This window comes from Anolis carolinensis, chromosome 1, assembly GCF_035594765.1.
Source record: "Anolis carolinensis isolate JA03-04 chromosome 1, rAnoCar3.1.pri, whole genome shotgun sequence".
Taxonomy (NCBI): domain Eukaryota; kingdom Metazoa; phylum Chordata; class Lepidosauria; order Squamata; family Dactyloidae; genus Anolis; species Anolis carolinensis.
In genome coordinates, this window is record NC_085841.1 from 367,330,266 (window position 1) to 367,357,518 (window position 27,253).

General features: G+C 44.2%; 1 long non-coding RNA gene across 1 annotated transcript; it reads right to left on the reverse strand.

The window, feature by feature from the left end:
* Positions 1–16,740: 16,740 nt before the first annotated feature.
* LOC134295631 (uncharacterized) lies at positions 16,741–26,902 on the reverse strand. The gene is made up of 2 exons (XR_010002261.1): positions 26,464–26,902; positions 16,741–17,644 (listed from the first exon to the last, which is right to left on the reverse strand). It is a non-coding gene; the product is annotated as an uncharacterized LOC134295631 (long non-coding RNA).
* Positions 26,903–27,253: the final 351 nt, after the last annotated feature.

The window sequence follows — 27,253 nt, forward strand, 5'->3', positions numbered from 1 at the left end:
TTAGGGATGCTTTATGTGGGAGGCTAATTTACAACACCATAAAACTGCCAGCAAAACACGAGGAACGGAATGAGGAAGTACAGCCACTACTGGACGGTGAAGCAACAGCTCCCCCTGTGGCCGGAATCGTGAAGCTGGAAAAATGTTTAAAATGCCTCTGAGTCTGTCTAATGTATGTTGTTTGTCTGCTGGCATTGAATGTTTGCCATATATGTGTTCATTGTAATCCGCCCTGAGTCCCCTTTGGGGTGAGAAGGGCGGAATATAAATACTGCAAATAAATAAACTTGGGCCCTCCCTCCAGGCATTTTGGACTCCCACCACTTGTAAGAGCCTCAGGCCCCTTTCTTTCCTGCTTAAGCGGCTGAAGGGGAAAAGGAAAGAGCCTGAGGCTGTTAGGAATGGTGGGAGTTGGAGTCCAAAACAACTGGAAGGAGAGCCCAAGTTGGCCCATGCCTGTGCTATGAGTATGTCATCCACATACTGAAGGAATTGTGGGAGTTGGAGTCCAAAACAGCTGGAGGGAGGACCCAAGTTGGCCCATGCTTGTACTATGAGGATGTCATCTATGTACTGAAGAGTGTTGTCTACGTACTGAAGGAATTGTGGGAGTTGGAGTCCAAAACAGCTGGAGGGCCCAATCTGGCCCATGCCTGTGCTATGAGTATGTCATTCATGCACTGAAGGATGTTGTCCACGTACTCAAGGAATGGTGGGAGTTGGAGTCCAAAACATCTGGGGGGCCCAAGTTGGCCCATGCCTGATCTACAATGTAGAATCAATGCAGCTCGATCACACTTGAAGTGTCATGGCTCAATGCAATGGAATCATGGGAGTTGTAGTTTTGTCATAAAGCACCACTTTCTTTTGGAAGAGAAGGCTAAAGGCCTTATAAAACTATAGCTCCCAGGATTCAATAGCATCGATCCAGGGCAGTTTGAGTGCTGTCAAACTACATTCATTCTTTGGTATAGATGCACTCCAATGATTTTAGACATTGCAATGGTGTTTCCATATATATATATATATATATATATATATATATATATATAGAGAGAGAGAGAGAGAGAGAGAGAGAGAGAGAGAGAGAGAGAGAGAGAGAGAGAGAACGGCATGTCTGTCAATGCTAACTGCATTAAACTGCTGCCAAAACAAATCACATCACGTTTTGTTTGCATCGAGTCTATTTGCCTCTCCGCTTTTCAGAAACATTCCAAAAACATAGCCAAAGTGATGCTTATCCAAGCGTCTATCGAGAATATATCCCTGGCAAATGACCATAATCAAGGAGCTTTTGCAGGCATATATAATCCTGGCATTCATTCGAAATACAATTGGAGAAACCCAGGGTTTTTATTGCAGCCTTTCTTTTAATAGCAAGCGCTGAAATACTCATCTAGGCAATTTTCAGTGTGAAAATCGTGGCCAGCTCCCTTCATCTTCCCTCGTAGGTCTTCCTTCTCCAAATAATTCTCATTGACATTCTCTTCTGCATTCATTCCAGCTTCTCTTCTCCATCCTTCCTAAAGGGAGGACCTTGAAACTGAAGGCAGGCTCCAGGTGAGAACCCAGTGGAACTATTCCTCCCCTTGACTTGCAAAATGTGTTCCTATAAATGCAGGCTAAGCGAGCATTTGCCTTTGGTGCTGCAGCATTGCATTGCTGGCTCACATCCACAAGAAGCCCAAGGACCTTTTCACATGGATCTCTGCTAAGTTAAGTATCCCCTATCCTCTACCTATGCATTTGGTGTATATGGCCCAAAGTGCAGCATTTTGCCTTTGTCTCTGCTGAATTTCATGGTATTGACTCCTGCCCAGTTTATATCTGAGTCCTTTGGAATTCTGTTCCTGTCTTCTAATACGTTGGCCACTAGTGTTGTGCTTTTGTTTGGAATTGCTGTTCGTTTTGTGTAGTTTCATTCATTTCGTCTCATTTTCATATTTGTTCCCACTAACGAAAATGGGGCACCTATACGAACAGAATTTTCATCTGACTTACAAAAAACCCCGAAAATTTTCGGACCATTGGCTGCAATGGGAGGGCTTCTGAGGCTCCCTCTCCTACTTGGTTTTTGGGCTAGAAGGGTGAAAATTGCCACACACAGAGGGCATTTTGACCCCTTTTAGCCCACCAACTTTTAAAACGTTTGGGCATTCCCCAGAGTACTGTTGTTGTTGTTGTTGTATGACACAGCAAACAAGATAGATATGCTGGATTTTGTTTCACAAAATCACAAGTCGAACACTTCCCAAGTGTCTAGGACTGTGTGATGTATTTTTGGATGATGCGCACAGATCCCAGTAGGGTGGCCTTTTGCAGTTGGCAGATCGTAATTTTATTATTTTATTATGACACAGCAAACAAGATAGATATGCTGGATTTTGTTTCACAAAATCACAAGTCGAACACTTCCCAAGTGTCTAGGACTGTGTGATGTATTTTTGGATGATGCGCACAGATCCCAGTAGGGTGGCCTTTTGCAGTTGGCAGATCGTAATTTTATTATTTTATTATGACACAGCAAACAAGATAGATATGCTGGATTTTGTTTCACAAAATCACAAGTCGAACACTTCCCAAGTGTCTAGGACTGTGTGATGTATTTTCGGATGATGTGCGCAGATCCCAGTAGGGTGGCCTTTTGCAGTTATTATTATTATTATTATTATTATTATTATTATTATTATTATTGACACAATGACATTGTATGACACAGCAAACAAGATAGATATGCTGGATTTTGTATCACAAAATCGCAAGTCGAACACTTCCCAAGTGTTTAGGACTGTATGATGTATTTTCGGATGATGCGTGCAGATCCCAGTAGGGTGGCCTTTTGCAGTTGGCAGATCATATTATTATTATTATTATTATTATTATTATTATTATTATTATTATTATTATCATCACCCATTAGTACACATCAGATGTAATGAGGAAGCACGCTCCTCTCAAACTCAGCTTAGGGTCCCAGGATAGCTATAGTTATTTATATTTATATTTATATTATTATTAATACCCATTGGTACACCTCAGATGTCATGGGGAAGCAGACCTTTGTCAGACTCAGCTTAGGGTATGAGAGTAACTATTGTTATTTATATTAATGCTATTATTAACACCCATTGGTACACATCAGCTGTAATGGGGAAGAACTTCAACCCTCTGTCAGTACCTACCTGCTTATTGTTAAGGGGTCAAAACAAAAGGAAAATGAAAGCAAGTACGATTACTATGCAGCTTTCATTTTCGTGTCCCCTCTCATTTCCTATGAAAATGTCGTCATTTGTTTTGTGTAGAGGAACGGTCGAAACAAAATGATAGCACGAAGGAAACGAAGGAAAAATTTTAGTGCACATCTCTATTGGCCACCTCGTTGAGGTTTTGCATCTGTTCCTCACTGAATCCAAATATTATGTGACCTAGTGAAAAGCAAGGACTGGTCAGCCCCAAGAGAAGGGATGTAGAGAAGAGGCAAAGGGTGTAACTACACTGTAGAATGGCCCCACTTTAACTGCCCAATACAATGGGATCCTGGGAGTTATCGTTTGTCAGAGAAGGCTAAAAATTTTGTAAAATACAACCACCAGGATTCCATAGTATTAAGCAATTGTTGCTCTTGTTATTATTATGTTTATTTATACCCACTTTATCTCTCCCAAAGGAGACTCAAAGAAGCTCACAATTAAAAGTATGACTACTACACAAGGCCATGGCAGTTAATATGGTCTCAAACTGAATTCTTTCTACACTGTAGTTGCACCCTGATACTCCAGAAGTAAAATCGTTTTTCATTAACTAGCCCAACAAAGTAATATTTAATATTAGTAATATTTGATACCGTTCTTAAAGGGCTGTTAAAAGATAACAGAAGGAAAAGGAACAATAATACACAAACAGCAAACCTTGCAACAGGAGACAAGCTACAATTTGCATCCATGTATCTTGCACTGTGGGGCATCTAAGATATCTCAGGTTTCAAAGGAGGAATAATCTCTCAACTTTCCATTCTTAAAAGGTATGAATATGTTCCAGAAAAAGGGCAGTCGCGGGGGTTCCTGGCCTCCTGCCTCCGACACTGCTAAGGTGTTTCCCTTATATAGATTTGCAAGACTCTCTATGTTTTCTTAGATACATAATGTGATGGTGTAAATCACATATGGAACACTATAAGTTCAAAATGGTTTCAGGTGCATCAATATGATTAACCAGCTCCATTGCCTCCAATGTGTCCTGCCCAGAAGTCCAGTGTCCCCGGATGGGAGCAGTCACATGGGGATGATGATGATGATGGGAGAAGGTCGGCATAGGTGCATTGCTGTGTCCTGAAGCCACGTCTTATTGAAAGGTCTCACATAGGAGTTCTCTTGTTGGGACTCATGCCATCTCCCTCTTTCCTTTGTGGCCCCAGAACTTCTAAGACAGGGGTCCCCAAACTACGGCCCGCGGGCCACATGTGGCCCCTTGAAGGCATTTATCTGGCCCCCACCCTCCTCCAAGGAAGGTGCATGCTGCTGCCGCCTTTCCTGCCTTCTCCCTTCCTGCATTAGCCTTGGAGCCTCTCCTTCTTTCTCCCTTTCTCTGCACAAGCCTTTGAGCTTTGGCTTTAGAGCCTTTTCTCCCTCTGCTGCACGAGCCTTGAGCCTTTCCCCACCTCCTTTCCCAGCCTCCTGCTTCTCCTGGTGCTTACCTTGCAAAGCTTTGCTGCCTTCTCCCTCAATTAACATTGAGGCTGGGCAGCTTTGCTATCAGGGGAGCTTTGCTTGTGCTTTTGGTGCACAAAGGCAGAAGGGGGTTGGACTACATTGCCCAAGGGGTCTCTTCCAACCCTCTTCATTATTTTTATTTGTATTATTATTATTAACATTGAGGCTGGGTGGCCATCTGTCAGGGGAGCTTTGCTTGTGCTTTTGGTGCACAAAGGCAGGAGGGGGCTAGACTAAATGGCCCAAGTGATCTCTTCCAACCCTCTTTATTATTTATATGATGATGATGATGATGACGATGATGATGATTAATATTATTAACATTGAGGCTGTATTTGTTCCTGTTTGGTTTTTTTTTTTACTTCAAAATAAGATATGCGCAGTGTGCAAAGGAATTTGTTCACAGTTTTTTTTTTTTAAAAAAAACTATAGACTGGTCCCCCAATGGTCTGAGGGACCGTGAACTGGACCCCTGTTTAAAAAAGTTTGGGGACCCCTGTTCTAAGGTCTCTATCCAATCAGACACTAGGAGCAAGGATATCGTTTAACAGGTTTATTTGACCAAGTCACCCTGCTGGGTGGAGCAACAAAAGAAATAGCCACTACTGAATTGAGGTGCAGCTTCACTTTATAGACCAAATTTTGAGCATACTTTGATCATGTGCACACAAGCTTTTTCTTTGTTTTTCACCTGGGCTCTGAAGCCTCTTTTCACCACAAAACACACACACACAGTCCAGATAATCCAATGTAAGAGTTTATTAAAAGCAGAGTATAATAAAGCTGGATATATGAAAAGCAAGCAAATATAAAAAAGGAATCAAAGTTCAAAAGGTTATGTCCATAAAAGCCTAAAGTCCAAAAATCCCCTCAGAGAAAGTCTCTAACATAATTCCACTGAAATATCAAAAAACAAGATCCATAAATCCAAGACAGGCAAAACTATGCCTCATCAGATCAGAACACAGGAAGTGTCAGGGGTTAATCGCCACCCTGACTTATTTATGATTCAGGTCTCACCTTCTTTTCACCAGTCAGACCTGTAATTATCTGCTGATCCCAGAGGTACTATACTTTTATTTACAGACTATATACAATATTAAACACCATCACTGTCAGGACGCATGTTCCTCAGCAAGGGCAAAGCATGGCTCGTCCTCTCAGTTCGCAGAGTCTGTTATCAGTGCAAGCAGGAACCTCCTTACATTCCACAGTTCATGATGAATGTTCTGTCCATGCAGTTGAAACGGAAGTCTTGACCCATTGGCCCTGCGGGCAATCAACCAGGGCTGGCATGTAATTAACTCCTGTGCTGCTGGAAAGCTTGCCGGAACACATAGACACAATCCAACAGCAACAATTGATTTAACATTTCACACTCTAACAACAAACACACTAACAGGAACAGCTTGACACTTGGTTACATGACTTCCACAGCCCTTGGCACCAAGAGTCTGTACATGAATGCAGTGTTGCTCTCACAATGATTGTATCAACATGAACCAGTTTTAAGAAGCCCTACTCCCTCCCATTTCTTTTGTACCTGCTCTCTTTATCTCTAAGCTGCTTGGAGAAATGAGTCCCTAATTGCCGGCCCTGTTGTCTCAACTCCAGTCCCCTGACCTTGACAAACATTCATCATCCCCAATTCCCTCAGTCTGCATTTCAGGCAGGTTCCTATGAGAACGGCCTTCATCATTCTCCTGGGAACTGTCAGAAGATTCCAAAACACTTCTCTCTAGGCCATCTGAATCTCTCCCAGCATCCACTCCCTCATCTTCTGAACACTCAGAATCTGACCAGGCCACAACACTCTGAACTTATCATCAGTGTCTGCTTTTCCTCAGATTCTTTCCTCCTGCATTCCTCATCCTGCCCCCCACCTATGCCTGAACTTTCTCCATATCAAGGCTGCTAATGCACTATCATGAGGCCAGGGTCAACAACCATAACTTAGGGTGGGTCACCGACAGAACCCAGACCCTGAGAACATCCTCCTCCTCAACAACAAACAATCTCGGTCTTCATTCTGCACTGGCTACATACACCTCAGGTAAGGATGACCACCTAGGCATCAGGTATTGCTAATGTGGACTTTGCCATTGCAACTCTGAAGTTCGACAAAACACTTGTTGTAGCTCAGCGAGATTGGGCTCATTCAGCCAGTGATTGTCCCTGCACCTGCCTTGCCAGAGGACTCTGGGTTTGGGCCTGAGATGCAGAGCCTGAGATTCTGCCAGAATTTGTCCCAGTGGATTCTGGGTCCAGAGACAGAATGGTTGCAAGCAGGCATTGTGAACCACATTCCTCCCAGCAGTCAAGGTCAGATCTCCAGGTGCCAGATGGACATTCTAGTTTAGAGGAGGATAATGAGTTTGACAGGAAGGCAGTGATAACTCATTGGAGGAGGGAACAAGAATGTTTCCAGAGAAGCAGACGGTTGCTTTTGAAGCAGTCTAATGAGTAGTTTTCTCATAAGAGAAAGACCTTGGATTTCCCTTAAAATGTCTTGCTTTCCCTGCCAAAGCCAGAGGTGGTAATATTGCTTATTCAAGAAAGAAGGATCTTTGCTCCGTGTTCCTGTGTATTCCTGCAGCCGTGTATCCTGCTTCAAGTTCCAGCCTTGCCTTGGCCTGTGAACCCAGTTGGATATTCCAGGGACTTTGCCGTTTGGTTTTTATTCCAGTTAAGACCCTTGCCTTGTGTTTCATCATTGACTTTATACCTTGGACTACCTTGGAGTTATTCCTGCACTCTAGTCTTGTTTCCCTGTGGTTAACCCTGTGATTCATGCCTTGGAAATAATCCTGTCTGGAGTATTCTTGATATCTCTTGGGACTTACTTTGATATCCATTTTTGGACTATGCTCTTTGAGTGGTTTTTATAGACTCTTGCTTCATGAACTTCAAGTACCTTGCTCTTGTGGATTTTAATCTATTTTACCGACTCTGAACTTTGTTTTGCTTTTGCTTGCATATAACCTTCAATAAACAGCTTGCTTGCTTATATTCTGGGGCTCCAGTGTGGTTTTGGGGTGCCTACATAGCCTAGGGGTGCAACAACACTGATGCTTGGAATAAGCCTTATCCGTCTCAACCCAGTGCTGTGAGAGATTCCGTTTGCCTTCCTGATCACTTTCGGGACTCATCCCAGCTCTGTGTCCCAACTGCAAGGATACAGTAGTATTATCTGATACTCCTCTACAATTTTTAATCCCTATTATTATAACTCAAACTGCAGTTTGTTCCAGAATTTGTTTTTCTTCCCTGCAATTTGAAAAGATCAATGCATAATATCTCTGCAGCCCGGTTGAAATCGCCGCTAATGACAGACTCTGGAGAGCTTTAGTTTGGTGTGTCCTATTTTTGAGAAATCCAATGTTCTTCTTTGGGGTCTTTGCACTGCGGAATGAAGGCAGTCCGATGCCACTTCAGCTGCTTTAGCTCATTCCTATGGAATCCTGGGAGAGGTCCCAGCGTTTTTTGGCAGAGAACACTAAAGGCTTTGCAAGACTACAACTCCCACAATTCTATAGTGTTGAGCTATGACAGTTGAAATTGAGTCAAACTGTAGTAATTCTACAATGCAGACGCACCCTCAGCAATGTATTGGTTCCTTTTAGTACCGTAGACTCTCAGAAAGGACCCTTCCACACTGCCCTTTGTCCCAGGATCTAATCCCAGATTATCTCCTTTAAACTGGAATATATGTGCCCCCACTGCCAGATAACCTGGGATAAACAGATAATCTGGGACCAGATCCTGGTATAAAGGGGCAGTGTGGAGGGGCCCTTAGTTGGCACAATGGGGATTGAGAGATGTTGGATAAATGGGTTTTTTCCTGGTTGCTTGAGAGTTACTCTGAAAAATAGGCCTATCTAATACTGGTGGCACTGAGTGGCTGAACTTGCTGACAGGAAGGATAGCGGCTTGAATCTGGGGGGCTGGGTGAGCTCCCTCTGTTAGCCCCAACTTCTGCCAACTTAGCTGTTCGAAAACATACAAATGTGAGTAGATCAATAGGTACTGCTCTGGTGGGAAGGTAATGGTGCTCCATGCAGTCATGCCCATGGACACATGACCTTGGAGGTGTCTACGGACAATGCTGGCTCTTGGGCTTAGAAATGGAGATGAGCACCAACCCCCAGAGTTGGACACGACTAGGCTTAATGTCAGGAGGAAACCTTTACCTTTTAATACTATACCCCATGAACTGGATTATATGAGTCTACATTGCCATGCAATCCAGTTTCTGAATGCAGATTATCTGCATTGAACTGGATTGGTGTCTACACCACCATATAATACAGTTCAAAGAAGTTCAAATTGTGTTATATGGCAGTGTAATACTTCAGAGAACCTTGCTGACATATTAACTAAGCCACTAGGAGCACAGAAACATAACCAAGTTCTAGATGCTTTGGAAATATTTGAGTTTGATTTATAAAGGTTTTATTTAACACAAGGAGGGGTGTTACAGTAAGTAGCAACAGGATCAGGTATATATGTGTGTGTTAAGGAAATCCTTATGGTGTTAATTGTTATGAGCAGCTGCTGATGTAGGTCAGCAAGCAAGCTTGGACCACACCCGGTGGGATATAACCGTATGGGTTTTTTAGAATACAGTTGGTGTTGGTTATGGTGAATGAACAATTACTGACCAGCAATGTTTTTTGCTTTGCTATGATGGAATAGCTATTTGTTTTATGTTCTACTTTTGAGGATGAAGAAGCCTTACTCTGGGCAACTTACAAGGACTGTGTAAGTTTGTTGAGTTATTTGATTTTGTATATCTGCTGACAAGAGTAAAGATTTTTGTTCCTTTTCAACTTGTTTGTGTGTCTTTGCATTGGACCTGACTGATATCTGCTTATGCGCAACAAATCTGGCCTATATCCTATGTGGTGGTCTTTGCAAAAAGGTCCAGAAATACTTGATTCAAATGCATATGATGCTGCAAGAAACTGTTCAGGTGGAAAATCACGACGAGAGTAGAGCTTGATCCATTGGGAATGCTGGATGACCAATTAAAAAGGGAGAGTATTGCAATCAACGAGAACTGCAGCAAGAAGCATGGATGCTTTTTGTACCAGTGATGGTCCTGAATGGTGTTGTGACCCTGCTGCTAAGGAGAGAAGTGCTCTGCTCGCCTGGACCCATCGCTCATCATCATCCCAGCAGCCGGAAGAGCTGACTTCAGCAGAAAGCCCTTTTGGGGAATCTGGAGTCAGCACAGAGTTGTGGAGCTGCAGCCGGGCTGTTGTTGCCGCGGGTCAGCTCAGGGGGGACCTCCAGGCCAAGCCTCCCACTCACCTTTGACGCTGGCGGAGCACTTTCCCTGGTATTTATGACAAGGAGGCTAATAGAAAAGGCAATTTCATGGGTCTTTGCCCCTTCACCTCTCATTACTCTGCCCGGGCAAACTTAATCAGGGACAAAGGAAGGCCACCTTGGGGCAAAGCAAAGCCGATGACACAGGTAATGTGCTGAGACCTGCATTTTGTGCAGCTGTAGGCAGAAGGGCCGAGAGGGAGGCCGCCCCACACTCTCTTCCTAAAAGTTGACTTCAGGCTCCAGGAAACCTCTTGCGAAACACCGTCTTCCCATCCTGAAGAAGGAACGGTGAATCTCTTGGATCTCTAGGCCTTGGGAATCTATGAGCGGTTAGACTCAAAAAATAACCCTCTTTCGGGGGTGATTCCTCAAAAATACAGCAGAGTGGCAGAACCACGATTCATAAGCAGCAAAAACTTACGTGAGGTGAGTTTGGGGAAGCCTTTGTTCTCAGGATGGCAAAGGATTGCAAAGTCTCCTTAAAAGTTGAAAAAAGCATTTATTGAGGTAAAAAGAAATCCATTGTGGATAGAAAAGTTTTTGGACCTAACTAGCTCTCTAAGCCAGCACTAAGGAAGGTAAGAAGGTGAAAAATAACAAACATATCTAAATAGCTACATTTTGCCAGTACAGGGCAAAGAGTTCCACTGCTGAACAGCTCTCACAGTGAGGAAGTTCTTCCTGATGTTCAGGTGGAATCTCCTTTCTTATAGTTTGAAGCCATTGTTCCACATCCTAGTCTCTAGGGCAGCAGAAAACATGCTTGCTCCCTCCTCCTTATGACTTCCCCTCACGTATTTATACATGGCTATCATGTCTCCTCTCAGCCTTCTCTTCTGCAGGCTAAACAGTTACCGGTATTTATTTATTTACAGTATTTATATTCCGCCCTTCTTTCTCACCCCGAAGGGGATTTAGGGCCGATCGCAATGTACATATACATGGCAAACATTCAATGCCATTAGACATACAACACACACAGACAAAGACTCAGAGGCTATCTAACATTTTCCAGCTTCTGGCTTCATGAGGGTATGCTCGACTCCGGCCCAGCTCTTTCAGCCGCTCCTCGTAGGGCTTGTTCTCCAGACCTTTGATCCTTTGAGTGGCCCTCTTCCTCTGGACACATTCCGGTTTAGAGTCAACATCTCCCTTCAATGGCGGTGCCAGACAGAATTGGACACAGTATTCCAGGTCCAATACTGTGTCCAATTCTGGGCACCTCAATTGAAGGGAGATGTTGACAAGCTGGAAAGCGTCCAGAGGAGGGGGACTAAAATGATCAAAGGTCTGGAGAACAAGCCCTATGAGGAGCGGCTTAAAGAACTGGGCATGTTTAGCCTGCAGAAGAGAAGGCTGAGAGGAGACATGATAGCCATGTACAAATATGTGAGGGGAAGTCATAGGGAGGAGGGAGCAAGCTTCCTTTCTGCTGCCCTGCAGACTAGGACACGGAACAATGGCTTCAAACTACAGGAAAGGAGATTCCACCTGAACATCAGGAAGAACTTCCTCACTGTGAGAAGGGCTGTTCGGCAGTTTTACCCAATAGGATTTCTGCCCATGCATTTCTGTCTAACAATGCATTATCTAACAAAAGTCCCATGGAAAACATCTGACCAATGAGAGATAGAATTGTATAGGCTTAATTCTACTTCCTTAATGATCTTTTCCAGAATTTTGCCTGGTATTGATGTGAGGCTGAATTACCGTCCGGTCAGCCTCACATCAATACCAGGCAAAATTCTGGAAAAGATCATCAAGGAAGTGGTCTGCAAACACTTAGAAACAAATGCGGTCATTGTTAATAGTCAACACGGATTTACCAAAAACAAGTCATGCCAGACTAATCTGATCTCTTTTTTCGATAGAGTTACGAGTTGGGTTGATACAGGGAATGCCGTGGATGTAGCGTACCTGGATTTCAGTAAGGCCTTCGACAAAGTCCCCCACGACCTTCTGGCAAACAAACTAGTAAAATGTGGGCTAGACAAAACTACGGTTAGGTGGATCTGTAATTGGCTAAGCGAACGAACCCAAAGGGTGCTCACCAATGCGTCGTCTTCATCATGGAAAGAAGTGACAAGTGGAGTGCCGCAGGGCTCCGTCCTGGGCCCGGTTCTGTTCAACATCTTTATTAACGACTTAGACGAAGGGTTAGAAGGCATGATCATCAAGTTTGCAGACGACACAAAACTGGGAGGGAGAGCCAACACTCCAGAAGACAGGAGCAGAATTCAAAACGATCTTGACAGACTAGAGAGATGGGCCGAAACTAACAAAATGAAGTTCAACAGGGACAAATGCAAGATACTTCACTTCGGCAGAAAAAATGGAAATCAAAGATACAGAATGGGGGACGCCTGGCTTGACAGCAGTGTGTGCGAAAAAGACCTTGGAGTCCTTGTGGACAACAAGTTAAACATGAGCCAACAATGTGATGCAGCAGCTAAAAAAGCCAATGGGATTCTGGCCTGCATCAATAGGGGAATAGCGTCTAGATCCAGGGAAGTCCTGCTCCCCCTTATTCTATTCTGCCTTGGTCAGACCACACCTGGAATCACACTGTGTCCAATTCTGGGCACCGCAGTTGAAGGGAGATGTTGACAAGCTAGAAAGCGTCCAGAGGAGGGCGACTAAAATGATCAAAGGTCTGGAGAACAAGCCCTATGAGGAGCGGCTTAAAGAGCTGGGCATGTTTAGCCTGCAGAAGAGAAGGCTGAGAGGAGACATGATAGCCATGTACAAATACATGAAGGGAAGTCATAGGGAGGAGGGAGCAAGCTTCCTTTCTGCTGCCCTGCAGACTAGGACACGGAACAATGGCTTCAAACTACAGGAAAGGAGATTCCACCTGAACATCAGGAAGAACTTCCTCACTGTGAGAGAGAGATCTATTCAGCAGTGGAACTCTCTCTGCCCCAGACTGTGGTGGAGGCTCCTTCTTTGGAGGCTTTTAAGCAGAGGCTGGATGGCCATCTGTCGGGGGTGCTTTGAATGCGATTTCCTGCTACTTGGCGGGGAGTTGGACTGAATGGCTCATGAGGTCTCTTCCAACTCTACTATTCTATGATTCTATGATTCTATGATAGGTGTGGTTTGACCAAGGCAGAATAGAAGACAGGGCGAGCAGGACTTCCATACTTGGATCTAGGCACTAAGATCCAGGAAGGCCAAAATCCCATTGGCTTTTTTAGCTGCCGCATCACATTCCTGACTCATGTTCCCCTTCCTCCCCACAAGAACTCCAAGATCTATTTCACATGTCCTGCTGTCGAGCCAGGCATCGTCCCCCATTCTGTCTCTTTGCATTTCCTTTTTTTCTGACTAAATGGAGTCTCTTGCATTTATCCCTGTTGAATTTCATTTTGTGAGTTCTGGACAAACATTTATCTCATCTGTGAAGATCGTTTTGGATTCTGCTCCTGTCTTCTGGAGTCTTGGCTTTACCTCCCTATCTGCAAACTGATGATCCTGCCTTCTAACATCTCATCTAAGTCATTGATAAGGATCCTGAACAGAACCGGGCCCAGGACGAAACCCTGCTGATGGCACTCCCCTTGTCACTTCTTTCTAGGGTGAAGAGGAACCATGGGTGTGAATCACTCTTTGGATTTGTTCACTTAACCAATTACAGATGCAACTAACCATACTTTTGTCTTGCCCACATTGGACTAGTTTCCTTGCCAGAAGGTTATGGAGGACTTTGTCGAAGAAAGTCCTTCCTGAAATCCAGATACGCTTGTTGAAGGCCTTACTGAAATCCTTCCTTCCTTCCATGAGTTTTCTCCAAATGTTCTTGACAACCATAATATCGCAGTGAGTCCCAGATGCCGTGGAAGGTTCCCTGAGGTGCCTGATGTTGGGAATCCTCCTGGACTAAAGTCTAGATGTAGTTAAATAGATGATAGAGTTAGATTGAGGGAATCCTTTCCCTGTTTCCAAAGCATGCCTAGACAGGCTTTACTGTGTTTCACTCTATCCTGTTTACGTCACATCCCTTACTTTGAAGTTAGTAGAAACGTGAATCTCCAGGGACACTAACTTCTCATTGGTCAGAATGTCTTTTATGGCCCCAATAAACTGGACCATGAGGTTGGAACCATTTTGGTTCACTCTTCTCCCTTTGTTCTTCAAGCTAACAAGAAGCATCCTGCCATCTCTTCTGGCAAGATGTAACTATTTAGATGTTTGTTATTTTTCCTTTCTTATTTTTCCTTAGAAATCAGTCTAGAATAGACTAGACAGCTCCCAAGCCTTTCTATCTACAATGGAGTTCTTTTTACCTGAATAAATAATTTTTGAACTTTTACTGAGACTCTGCAGTCCATTGCAATCCTAAATGGTCAAAGGCTTCTCTTTGCTCACCCCGTGTAAGTAACTGTTGCATTTGAAAGCTTTGCTTTTGCTACTCTGCTGATTTTGGTGGAATCTCCTCCAGAGAGGGTTGAATTGAGTCTAACCGCTCAGAGATTACCACAACACCTGAAACCCCTGTCCTCGTGAGGCACCACGTTTGCCTCCACCGGACCACTGTCGGAGGGAAGCAGCGGCTGTCCCTTCCACTCCGCAGGAGAGGCTTTGCTGAAGAGGAGAAGCACCTTGGAGGCATTTTTACGACTCCGAGAAGCAAAAGGTCCCGCAAACCCCCTGCCGAATGGTGCGTAGAAACACAAAGGACCTTGACATTTGGGGGAATGTAATTTAATTCCTTCCTACAAAGAAGCAATTACACTTACAACATGATGGATAAGAGCGGTGGCTGCACTCCAACCAGCCCTGAAAGGGATATTATTCAGGAAACCTGTGGCTATTGTGAGGCTTTTGTGAGGAGGCCTATGGGTGGCAAGGCAAGGGTGCCATTAGGGCCCCTTCGGAGACTCTTTGCCATTCGATCCACCAAATCCTTAACACGGAACAGCAGCTTTCCACCCTTTTCTTCCCCAAACCTTCAATTCAGAGAGATCAGTCCAATCGATAGCCAAAGGTGGGAAGCAGCGGGCTGAGTGTGAATTAAATCAACGGTGTTATTTGAGAGCAGGGAGCCTTGAGAGCATCAGCTAGACGAGACACTTGTGCTCCTTCACAAAGACTCTCAGGCCGAACAAAAGCCAAGGTGGGCGGTTGTCTGGCAGTATCTCGGAACAAGCCGTGGACGGATCCCACGCAAAGTACTCCACCGGCCTTTCAGCATCTCAAATACTCTATTCCAATCCATCATCGGCAGAAAACACTTTCCAGATCATGTAGGTGATTTATTTGTGGCGAGTGGAAATAATATGCAAAGTAATACTGTATGCACTTTTCTATGAGGCGTGGTAATAAAACCCCACATTGTATGCAACTGCATAACTAAATTCTGCTTCTTATTTACAGTATTTATATTCCACTTTCTCACTCCAAAGGGGATTCAGGGCGGATCACAATGTACAGGTACAAGGCAAACATTCAATGCCATATAACATAGAACAGAGACACAGAGGCAATTTAACTTTCTCCAGTTTCCGGCTTCCTGAGGGTATGCTCAATTCTGGCCACAGGGGAGCAGCTGCTTCATCATCCACTATGACACCAACTTTCTCATTCCAAACTCTGCTGGACAATTTTTATGGTGTCGTAAATTAGTTAAATTAGCCTCCCCACAAAAGTGGTACTTACATTTCCTACTTGAGAGATGCAACTATCTTTTGGGTTGCTTAGTTCAACAACGAGCAGGGCTTTTTTTATTTTAATGGTCGGGTGCTCGCTCCGACACGGGCTGGCCTCGAACTCATGACCTCTTGGTCATAGTGATTTATTGCAGCTGGCTACTAACCAGAATGCGCCACAGCCCGGCCCTTGCTTTGCACCTCTACTAAGATCGGCAGAACAAAATTCTGCCAGTTTAATCCTCACTAGACTCGAACCTTCAAATCAGCTGCTAAATGTTGAGTCAACATCTAGGGGCTCATCTATGATGTAGAGTGAGTGCAATTTGATCCCCGTTTCAATGCTATAAACTAAAAGGGGCTGTAATTTGGTGAGGCACCAGCACTCTTTAATGGAGAAGGTTAAATGCATGGTAAAGCTACAACTTTCCTGATTCCATAGCATTGAGCCCCGTGTAGTATAAATTAGGGTTGTGCATTCGGGGTAAACCTTGATCTGTTTCGTGTCCTGGCTTTTGGTGGGGGCCTCAATCCGTTTTTTTTGGAGCCTCCTGACATCGAGAGGGCAATTGAAGATCCATTTTCTATCATCCTATTATGGGGAGGGGTTTCTCAGGCTACCCTTCCCATCATAGGTATTATCTAAGCTGTTTCTGCTCTAGAGGAGAGGTGCTCAGCTGCAGGCAGGTGTGCACTTTAAGGAGGCTTTTTAATCTGTTTCTCTAGAGGAGCTGCACTTGGCTGCATGCAGGCACCTGCGGTTTCTGGGCCTGCACGCCATGCACATGCACTCTCCAAGGCAAGGAGTCAAGTTCCATGTCTTACTCTAGAGGAGGCGCTCGGCTGCAGGCAGGCATGAATGCTTTCTGGGCCTGCATGCCACATGCACACACTCTTTCCAAAGCGAGGAGGCTATTCACGAAAAGTAGGCGAGGAACCGGGATCGGCTTCTGCTTGCTTTCGTGTTGAGCTGATTGTTAAGTGCACCCGAAGGTAACGAAAGTAACGAAAGAACAGATGTCACGAAGGAAAACAGATCTGTGCACAACTCTAGTCAACATGTCCTGTTGTTTACCCCAAAAGTTCCCAGATCAGTTATGTCAGCAGTTCATCACTTTCCTCCATCATCGCAAGTTAATCAGGTTGTCACCTCCTCCATGATGCCATTTCCAGTGTTCTATGGATGGTTCCTTCAGCCTTGGCGAGCCTTAATAGGCCCTTGCCAGACCCAAATCAGACAATTTCATTCAACCCACACATCACACCAGCTCTAGGATTCTATGATTCAAGGGAATCTCTTTTCTCATGGAAGGAAGGAACCCATCTCTTCATGTTTTATTCTCTGGAGGAGCAGCAAACAAGTTCATTCCACCTTCCAGCCCACACTGTAGAAGAAGAAAGGTGTCTGCAAGACACAAACAACAAATGGGATGCAAGGAACTGCCAAAGACGAATGGAGTCACCAGGTTATTTCATAATCAGAGAAGCAGCTTCGCTTGACAATGGATCTGGCCCTTCTTCATGGCTCGGGCTCAAAGCAGGAGGCTCTATCGTGTGTGGACGGCTCCAGCCTGGTTCTCTGGCTTCTGCGGATCGGGAGATGTTGTGTTCTTTGTCAAGCAGATAGAAAAGACCCTGAAGATGAAAGGGACCCTGTTTAGGGAGGGGGAGATTGCCAGGTCGAAGAAAAGAGTAGGCTGTCAAAGCGGCTGGCAGCTTCGACTTCTCTGTGTTTCAGGTTTCTTGTTTGGTGACGATGAGGCCGGAGATGTTTTTGCAGGATCTCTGTCTCTCTCTCTGTACCTTCTTCAGGATGCCTGTCAACTTATAGGGACACCATGAATTTCAAAAGGTTTTCCTAGGCAAGGAATCCTCGGGGTGCGCCTGTCAGCTCCTTCCTCTGAAACTGAGCCCACAAAGCCTGGGATTTGTAGGTGGCCTCCCATCCAAATCCTTAGAAACAAAACAACACAATGTTTTCAAAATAATTGGAAGCCTTTCGCAGAATATGGAAATAGGATATTGACTGGCCCATAATAGTGTTGAGTGATTAAAAATACATGGTCTGGAAGAAGAGCAAGATTATTGTAAATGTTGTATTTAGGTCACCTTTGAATACTTTATGTACATTTTACACACACTCATATATAAATAAACATACATTGCTTGTTAAGAGCCTTGATAGGACAGAATATTGTTAGACTCTATCCCAGTGTCAGGTTGGGAAGTTTCCTTTCAACTAGCAAACATATGATGTGTTGTCGAAGGCTTTCATGGCCGGAATCAATGGGTTGCTGTGAGTTTTCTGGGCTGTGTGGCCATGCTCCAGTAGCATTCTCTCCTGACGTTTCACCTGCATATGTGGCCAGCATCTTCAGAGGTTTGTTCAGAGGTCTATTGGAAATGAAGCAAATGGGGTTTATATATATCTGTGGAATGCCCAGGGTGGAACATCTTTTTTTTTAGGGAGGTGTTAACTGACATTAAATAAAGAACACAACTCAGAAACAGCAGGGGAATTCCAGACAGCAAACAATCAAATGCCAGTTAACACCTCCCAAACAAAGGATGCCCCCAGGCAGCAACAGCCAGGCTTTGCAGCTGCAAGGCTACTCACTCAATGCTAATCAAGCTGGCTAATTGCAACATTCACACTTGCTTCAAAAAGACAAGAGTTCTTTCTCCCACCTGAACAAACCTCTGAAGGTGCCATTAGCCACAGATGCAGGCGAAACATCAGGAGAGAATGCTACTGGAACATAGGCATACAGCCTGAAAAAGTTACAACAACCCAAGGTACATATGTTTTACTATTATTAAAAGGTGCAAAATGACTACTGTCAATTGGTGATTTTATATACAGTAGAGTCTTGCTTATCCAACCTCCGCTTATCCAATGTTCTGGATTATCCAACGAAGTCTGCCTTTTAGTAGTCAATGTTTTTGTAGTCAATGTTTTCAATACATTGCAATGTTTTGGTGCTAAATTCGTAAATACGCCAAATGTGTATTTATATGCATATTTTTTTAATCAATGTTTAATGTATTTAATTTTTAACTGATTGAATTGCCTGTAATAATTTTATACTGTGATCTATTGTAAGCCGCCCTGAGTCCCCTATGGGTGAGAAGGGCGGGATATGAGTATTGTAACAAATAAATAAATAAATAAATAAATAAAATAAAGTAATTACTACATAATGTTACCGTGTATTGAACTTTTTTTTTCCAGTCGATTTGTTGTAAAACATGACATTTTTGGTGCTTATTTTGTAAAATCATAATGTAATTTGACATTTAATAGGCTTCTCCTTAACTTCTCCTTATTATCCAACATTTTCTCTTATTCAACATTCTGCGGCCCGTTTATGTTAGATAAGTGAGACTTGTGCCAATAGTTATGTCATAATATATACACTTTGGAAATAATAATAATAATAATAATAATAATAATAATAATAATAATAATAATAAGCTGATAAGAAGAAGACCTGGCTCTGGCTCACAAATGGGACCCTGAAGAAGGAGACAGAAGGCCTGATCCTTGCAGCCCAGGAGCAAGTTATCAGAACAAAGGCCATTAAGGCCAAGATAGAAAAATCAGCTGATGACCCAAAATGCAGACTGTGCAAGGAAACCGACGGAATCATTGATCATATCCTCAGCTGCTGTAAGAAAATCGCACAGACAGACTACAAACAGAGGCACAACTATGTGGTCCAAATGATTCATTGGAACTTATGCCTCAAGTACCACCTACTAGCAGCAAAGAACTGGTGGGATCACAAACCTGCAAAAGTATTGGAAAATGAGCCTGCAAAGATACTGTGGGACTTCCGAATCCAGACTGACAAAGTTCTGGAACACAACACACCAGACATCACAGTTGTGGAAAAGAAAAAGGTTTGGATCATTGATGTTGCCATCCCAGGTGACAGTCGCATTGATGAAAAACAACAGGAAAAACTCAGCCGCTATCAGGACCTCAAGATTGAACTTCAAAGACTCTGGCAGAAACCAGTACAGGTGGTCCCGGTGGTGATGGGCACACTGGGTGCTGTGCCAAAAGATCTCAGCCGGCATTTGGAAACAATAGACATTGACAAAATCACGATCTGCCAACTGCAAAAGGCCACCCTACTGGGATCTGCGCACATCATCCAGGGCCAACCAGGGCTGACCTCGATGAGTTTCAGGATCAGATGAGATCTCTAGCCATGGGGGTATTTAGGTCCTATACCAGGTATGGGCAAACTTGGGCCATCCAGGTGTTTTGGACTCCAAGCAGCTGAGGGGGAAATGGAAGGGGCCTGAGGCTGTGAGGAATGGTGGGAGTTGGAGTCCAAAACACCTGGATGGCCCAAGTTTGCCTAAGCCTGTCCTACACTGTTCAATTGCATTTAAAAATAAGCCATATATTTATGCTCTTATTCATCCTCTTGTACAATTTTCAAAGGTATTGCTAGCCTCTCTTGAGTCACATTTTTGGGGAGAATCGTGGGGTACAAATGAACAAAATAAGTCAGTAAATAAATAAGGAAAGACCTGTCGTCGTAACCTTCATTTTGTCCAGACTTCAGAGCAGGAATGAGCAGAATCGCCCTTGAGAAGTCCCTTCTGCCTGAATCCAGGAGGCACCTGGTAGATAAGGCTGGCAGGACGCTTATTGCAATGTGAAACTTGAAATCCTGTTTTGCAACCGGCGTAAAATCGCCTTTGGAGAGGCTTTCCAGCGGAGCAGCCAGAAAAAGCAAAGGACTAACCAACTCTATAATTCTATGGTTCTATAACCAAGGACAGAATCGGTTCAGAGCCAGATCCAGGCCTGCTTTGACTTACATAGGAGTCAGTTTGGCTCTGGGACTCTGTTAGAATCTCTTTCCTTCTATGGAGGTTTTTAAGCAGAGGCTGGATTGATGGCCATCTGTCTGGGGTGCTTTGATTGTGTCTTCCTGCCTGGCAGAAGGGGGCTGGACTGGATGGCAAAGTTGAATATGTCTCTTCTCATTCTGTGATTCTATCCATTTGCATTGCCAAAGTGTCATCTATACAGTAGAGTCTCACTTATCCAAGCTAAACGGGCCGGCAGAACCTTGGATAAGCGAATATCTTGGATAATAAGGAGGGATTAAGGAAAAGCCTATTAAACATCAAATTAGGTCATGATTTTACAAATGAAGCACCAAAACATCATGTTATACAACAAATTTGATAGAAAAAGTAGTTCAATACGCAGTGATGCTATGTAGTAATTACTGTATTTATGAATTTAGCACCAAAATATCACGATATATTGAAAACATTGACTACAAAAATGGCTTGGATAATCCAGAAGCTTGGATAAGTGAGGCTTGGATAAGTGAGACTCTACTCTATATATAAAAGAGTGATGGTATCAGGGCACCGGACAAAACAACAAAACTACAGGCCCCCCAACCTCAAAATTTGACAACACAACCCATCATTCACGGCTCTAGGTTGATACAACAAAAAGAAAAGAAAACTAAAGTCCTAATTACAGGGAGAGGAATAATAGTTTTTATCCAATTGCTGCCAGTTAGAAGGCTAAGCTCCACCCACTTGGTCTCCTAGCAACCTACTTAGCCCAGGGGACAGGCAGTTAGGCCTCACTTAAGCCTCTTCCACAGATTATCAGATTTTTAACTGGATTATATGGCAGTGTAGACTCAAGGCCCTTCCACACAGCTATATAACCCATTTAGAATCTTATATTATCTGCTTTGCACTGGATTATCTTGAGTCCACACTGCCATATAATCCACTTCAGTGTGCATACTAAACATAAAGACAACCATACAACAGACATTCAATACCACCACTACCTCAACCATTTCTCACCAACACCACCAGACAACGCCACAGTAACGCGTGGCCGGGCACAGCTAGTACTGTATATTTCCTCCGGTTGAAATTCATGTTCTTAGATTTGTCCGCAGCTCTCCCGTCTGTGAAGGTCACTTTGGATCCACCCTGTCTTCCAAAGAGACTGGCCGATCACTACCCAATATGCCAGGATTGCTGTTCAGTTGCCTTTGGGCCAAACCCGGGAGGCCTGTCGAAGGCGAAGGCCGGGGAGCTGACCGGGAGCCCTGCCCTGGCTTCCTCCATCTGGACACTCCGGCCACGAGTTCATTTGCATTCCCAATGGGAGCCAACCCTTCCCGCTCTCAGAGATGGCCAGGCATTAACAGATTATTGCAATATTGTTTCTCCCTTAATGTACTTTAAATCGCAGGGAGTTAAAAGCGGCGCTCTTTAAGCGAGGAGAAGATCCTTTGGAGTAAATACCGGCTGGGCTTCCCTTCAGGAATTGGCCCATTAGTGGCCTTCTTTGCCTTTATTACTTTCCTCTTCACAGGCTCCTTCTGGGGAGGCTTCCACTTAATCACATCCTCTTACTTAAAAAGTGGAAAAAAGAGAGAGAGGGAATCACAAAGACAACTGCTTTGCTGAGCTGAAGATTCACCCTCATAAAATATATGGGCCAGGGTCCTCTGGGTGCCTTTCTCTCGTGTGGCCTTCTTTATGGAGGCGTCTGGGTCCATGGAGGAAGCGGTGGTTGCGTTTATGTTCAGAGTTGCATTGCATTGTGGATTGGGACGCATGTCATGTTGTGCATGGCTGTGCATTGTGCATTAGACCTGCCTGCCCATTTCACACGGTTGTGCATTGCACGTGGGCATGCAATGCTTGCGCATGTGCATTTGGTTGCAATACCTCACAACCTCTGAGGATGCCTGCCATAGGTGTGGGCGAAATGTCAGGAGATAATACTTCTGGAACATGGCCATACACCCCAGAAAACACACAACAACCTTGTGATCCCGGCCATGAAAGCCTTCAACAACAAATCCATTTACATGTTTGCATGGGCATGCATGGGCAAGAGGCGCCACAGTGGTGCAATGGGTTAAACCCTTGTGCCGGCTGAACTGATGACCTGAAGGTCGGTGGTTTGAATCTACGAGATGGGGTGAGCTCCCATCTGTCAGCCCCAGCTTCTCGTGCGGGGACACGAGAAGCCTCCCACAGGATGATAACACATTCGGGCATCCCCTGGGCAATATTTTTGTAGATGGCCAATTCTCTCACACCGGAAGCGACTTGCAGTATGTTCACAATTCGCTTCGATTTAAAAAAGGGCATTCAGTTGTGTAACACTGCCATTCAACACAAAGGCCTCGTAGCAGAAATCACGTTTATTTAACACAAACATACGTATGCTTTGCAAGACCTTGACCATCATGTGACAGTCAAGGAAGTGTGTCTGCCATGGAAGAAGGAGACATTCTCAGAGGAAGTGGAGGCCGGGGGAAAAACACACCTGTGACCACAGTCTGGGAGGAGTGGCCGTAAAGCAGAGAGAGGATTCACGGCTCTTGTGCCTCCCCTTTCCAGCACCTGCAGCAGGACCTTTACTCACATCTCAATATCAAGGGTGTTCAACTCCATTGCATTACATCGAATCACAGAATTATAGAGTTGGAAGAGACCCCAAGGGCCATCCAGTCCAACCCCCTTCTGCCATGCAGGAAAAGCACAACCAAAGCTCTCCCGGCAGATGGCCATTCAGCCCCTGCTTAAAAACCTCCAGAGGAGGAAGGAGACTCCTCCAGATTCCTGGGTAGAAGCATATTCCATTGCAAAATAGCTCTTACTGCTCTTTTCCTACAACTTGAATCCATTGCTCCCTTGTGTCCCAGTCTCCAGGGCAGCAGAAAACATTAAATGGGAAGGCCATTTAATGCTAACAAAAGGTGATTAATGACAACATTTATTTATTTATTTACAGCATTTATATTCCGCCCTTCTCACCCCGAAGGGGACTCAGGGCGGATCACATTACACATATAGGCAAACATTCAATGCCTTTTAACATAGAACAAAGACAAACAAACCTAGGCTCCGAGCGGGCCTCGAACTCATGACCTCCTGGTCAGAGTAATTCATTGCAGTGATTGATTGCAGCTGCTCTCCAGCCTGCGCCACAGCCCGAGCCCATTCACACTGGCCTCCAACAGACAAGATATATAAACCTTCCTTGCCTAGTTTCTCCATATCTCACAACCTAGCATGACTTGGATAGTGTGTCACTTCAAGAAAAAAAACCCATAATTTAACAATATATATAGTTTAAATAACAAAAATATATAATTGTAATATATAACTGTATTTAATAAATCAAAAACTATTTACTACCATTATTTCCATATACAACAATCTATGGTACCTCTTGCAGTTTCCACGCTGATTTCTCTCTATTGTAGTTTCAATGTAGTCATGAATAATGAATAATATAATAAAAATATAATAGTAATAATATACTAATATACTACAATAATAATAGAATAATAATAGAATGATACACACACACACAGTAGAGTCTCACTTATCCAAGCCTCGCTTATCCAAGGTTCTGGATTATCCAAGCCATTTTTGTAGTCAATGTTTTCAATACTGTATATCATGATATTTTGGTGCTAAATTCCTAAATACAGTAATTACAACATAACATTGCTGCGCATTGAACTACTTATCATGTCAAATTTGTTGTATAACATGATGTTTTGATGCTTAATTTGTAAAATCATAACCTAATTTGATGTTTAATAGGCTTTTCCTTAATCTCTCCTTATTATTCAAGATATTAACTTATCCAAGCTTCTGCCGGCCCCACTGGATAAGTGAGACTCTACTGTGTGTGTATATGTGTGTGTGTGTGTGTGTGTGTGTGTGTGTGTGTATGTGTGTGTGTGTATATATATATACACACACATACACACACATATGTGCATAATTCCCATGGAGTAAACAACAAAACCACTGGACCAAATCACACCAAATTTGGCCACAAAAGACATGAGTCATCCAATCAATCTGCATGCGGCAGCGTGTCAGCAAAAATGTCTAGGCGTGTCAGTGCTGACATGCGTGTCATAGGTTGGCCATCACTGCCCTAGACACTATGGTCCTCTTCATGCAGCCTAGAATTGCATTGGCTTTTCTAGCTGCACATCACTCTTGATTCATATCCATCTTGTGGTTTCCCAAGACTCTTCAATCCCTTTCTCATGGACTGCTTTCAAGCCAGGTGCCCCCATTGTAGGTCTGTGCATTTCTAGTTGCATGATTTATCTAAAGAGAAAACACAACAGCTGGCAACCTCTTAGTGAGTTATGCAACAGATTTGCCAAAAAGTGGGACTTTCGTAGAGTCAGTCATTCGGAAGGGATCTCTTTGAGAATCTGGAGGCATTCCTTCCACTTCTTTGTGAGCGAGGAGGTCCAGCAAACAGGTATGTCTGCCCATGGATCTTGGCAGCTGCATGAAGCGAGTGACACACAGAACTGGGCAGGGATCCTTGGAAACATTTGTTGCTCTTTGGAGCCAGTTGGACGGCCCTTTGAGCATTCATGGGCCATCAGGCGCTCAAGTGGCAAAGACAATTGGTGCGAAGGAGCAGGCGGCGGAAACACGAGAGCCTTGTTCATTGGGTTTTGGCATCTGCTAGAAAACGCCGGCAGCAACAGAGAAGGTGGAGCAGCTCAGAAAAGGGTCGGAGGGGAACCTCTGGGGAGAAAGAAGGGCTCAAGCGGTGCATCTGCACTGGGAAAAGCATGCACATTGACCCCACTTTAACTGCCATGGATGAATACTATGGAATCCTGGGAATACATATTGTGAAGCACCAGGACTCTTTGGCAGAGAAGCCTCAAGGACTTGTAAAACCACAGCTCCCAGGATTCAACAGCATCGAGCCATTGTAGTTTGAATTTAGTCAAGCTGCAACCATTCTACAGTGTAGATGCATCCAAGGAAGGACTCAAGGGATGCATCTCTACACTATAGAATGAACACACTTTGACACCATTTTCACTACTGTGTCAATGCTATCATTGTGCTTGAGCTAAGACAGTGTTAATGCATGATTTTCTACTGTATAAGAATGGTTGCATGTCCCATAATCCCCACACTTGTACATTTTGGGCACCCGTTGCTGTACATGCATCTCTTCTGCGGACTGAATATAGCTTCTGCCATTTGCCTTCAAACGGGTGAGTCTGATCTTCCGAGAACATTGGGTGAGCTGGGCTTGCCAGGCACAGACTCTTGGAATCAGTTTCCACTGTCCATAGAACCGGTAACCACGTTCTATAGGATTCAAATTCTGACTTCACTATGGAATCCTGGGAATTGTGGTTTGGTGAGGCACCAAAATGCTTTGGCAGAGAAGGCTCAAGAGACTCACAGAAAATCAAAGTCGTGGAATGAATGCAGTTTGATGCTGCTTTAGTTGCCATGCCTAGGGCATCATGGGAATTGTAGTTCTACAAGACCCTGAGCGTTCTCTGCCAAAGGATGGCCAAATGGCAGCTCCCAAGGTGAGGCTCCCATCACAATGTGAGGCTCCCATCACATTGAGCCTCGGCAGATAAAGTGGTGTCAAACTGCATTCCTTCTCCAGTGTAGATGCAGCCTGGGTCTCTCTCACGCTCTGCACTCTGGGATAGAGGAGGCATGACACCGAGACCCTTGTCTTGGGAGGAAGCCCACCGATTAAGTCATCTCCACCTCCTTCCCCCCTCTCTTTTCAATTAGGTTCCTATTAGATGAAGGTCATAAAAACTAGATTAGAAATGCAACGGCCTGAAATCTTTTGCAGAAAGGAGTGAAGGAGGTGTTTTATGGCTGCAGGTCAGAGATGGGATTTTTCTTTCCGGGTGCAAAACACCTCTCTTCTTATGCCTTACCTTGATCCCTGAGAGAGGAATAATAGTACAGGAGACAACCACAGAGCTGGAAGAGCCTCCTAAAGGCCATCTAGTCCAACCCCATCCTGCCATATAGGGATACCCAATTAAAGCCCTCCTGACAGATGGCCCTCCAGCCTCTGTTGAAAAATCCCTCCGGTCTGGGAGGCTTGCATGCTCTATCCAATGGGAGTGCAAGCCCCGCCTGTGATGTCATTCCCTCGCTGGCCAATGAGGGAGATGGAGGCGCGGCAACAGCAAACATATGTTAATGACAGGATTATGAGTGGCTCAATGGAGAGTCCTTTGTTCAAGTGATCTGGCGAAAGCCTTCAGGTTGTCAAACTGGACCTGGCTATGGATTCATTGATTGATTTAACATTTCTCATAAATAAGAGTCTGACGCATGTTGGCCAGCCTTATTGTGAAATAACAAGTCATAGCAGAAACTTTGATGGGAGGAGGTGGCTTTTGTCTGATCACCGGTAGCTTATTCTTGTCTCCTTTGCAGGAAGAATTGGCTCTTTATGATGAGTGATTTAGAATGTCCAAAGGTTTTTCTCTTTCCCAGATGGTCTGGCCTTTGCCTTCCAAGATCTGAGTAAGAAATCTAATGTTTTCTTCTGCACGAGGTGGTCATGGTAATCCTTATTGGTAACACATAGCCTTTAGGCATCCTGATGGTGCCTGGCCGAGATGGTGTGTGTTGGTCAGAGTTCACATCAGGGTCACAATGCCTCATTCATAAGGGGTAAGATTTATTTATTTATTTATTTATTATTTACAGCAT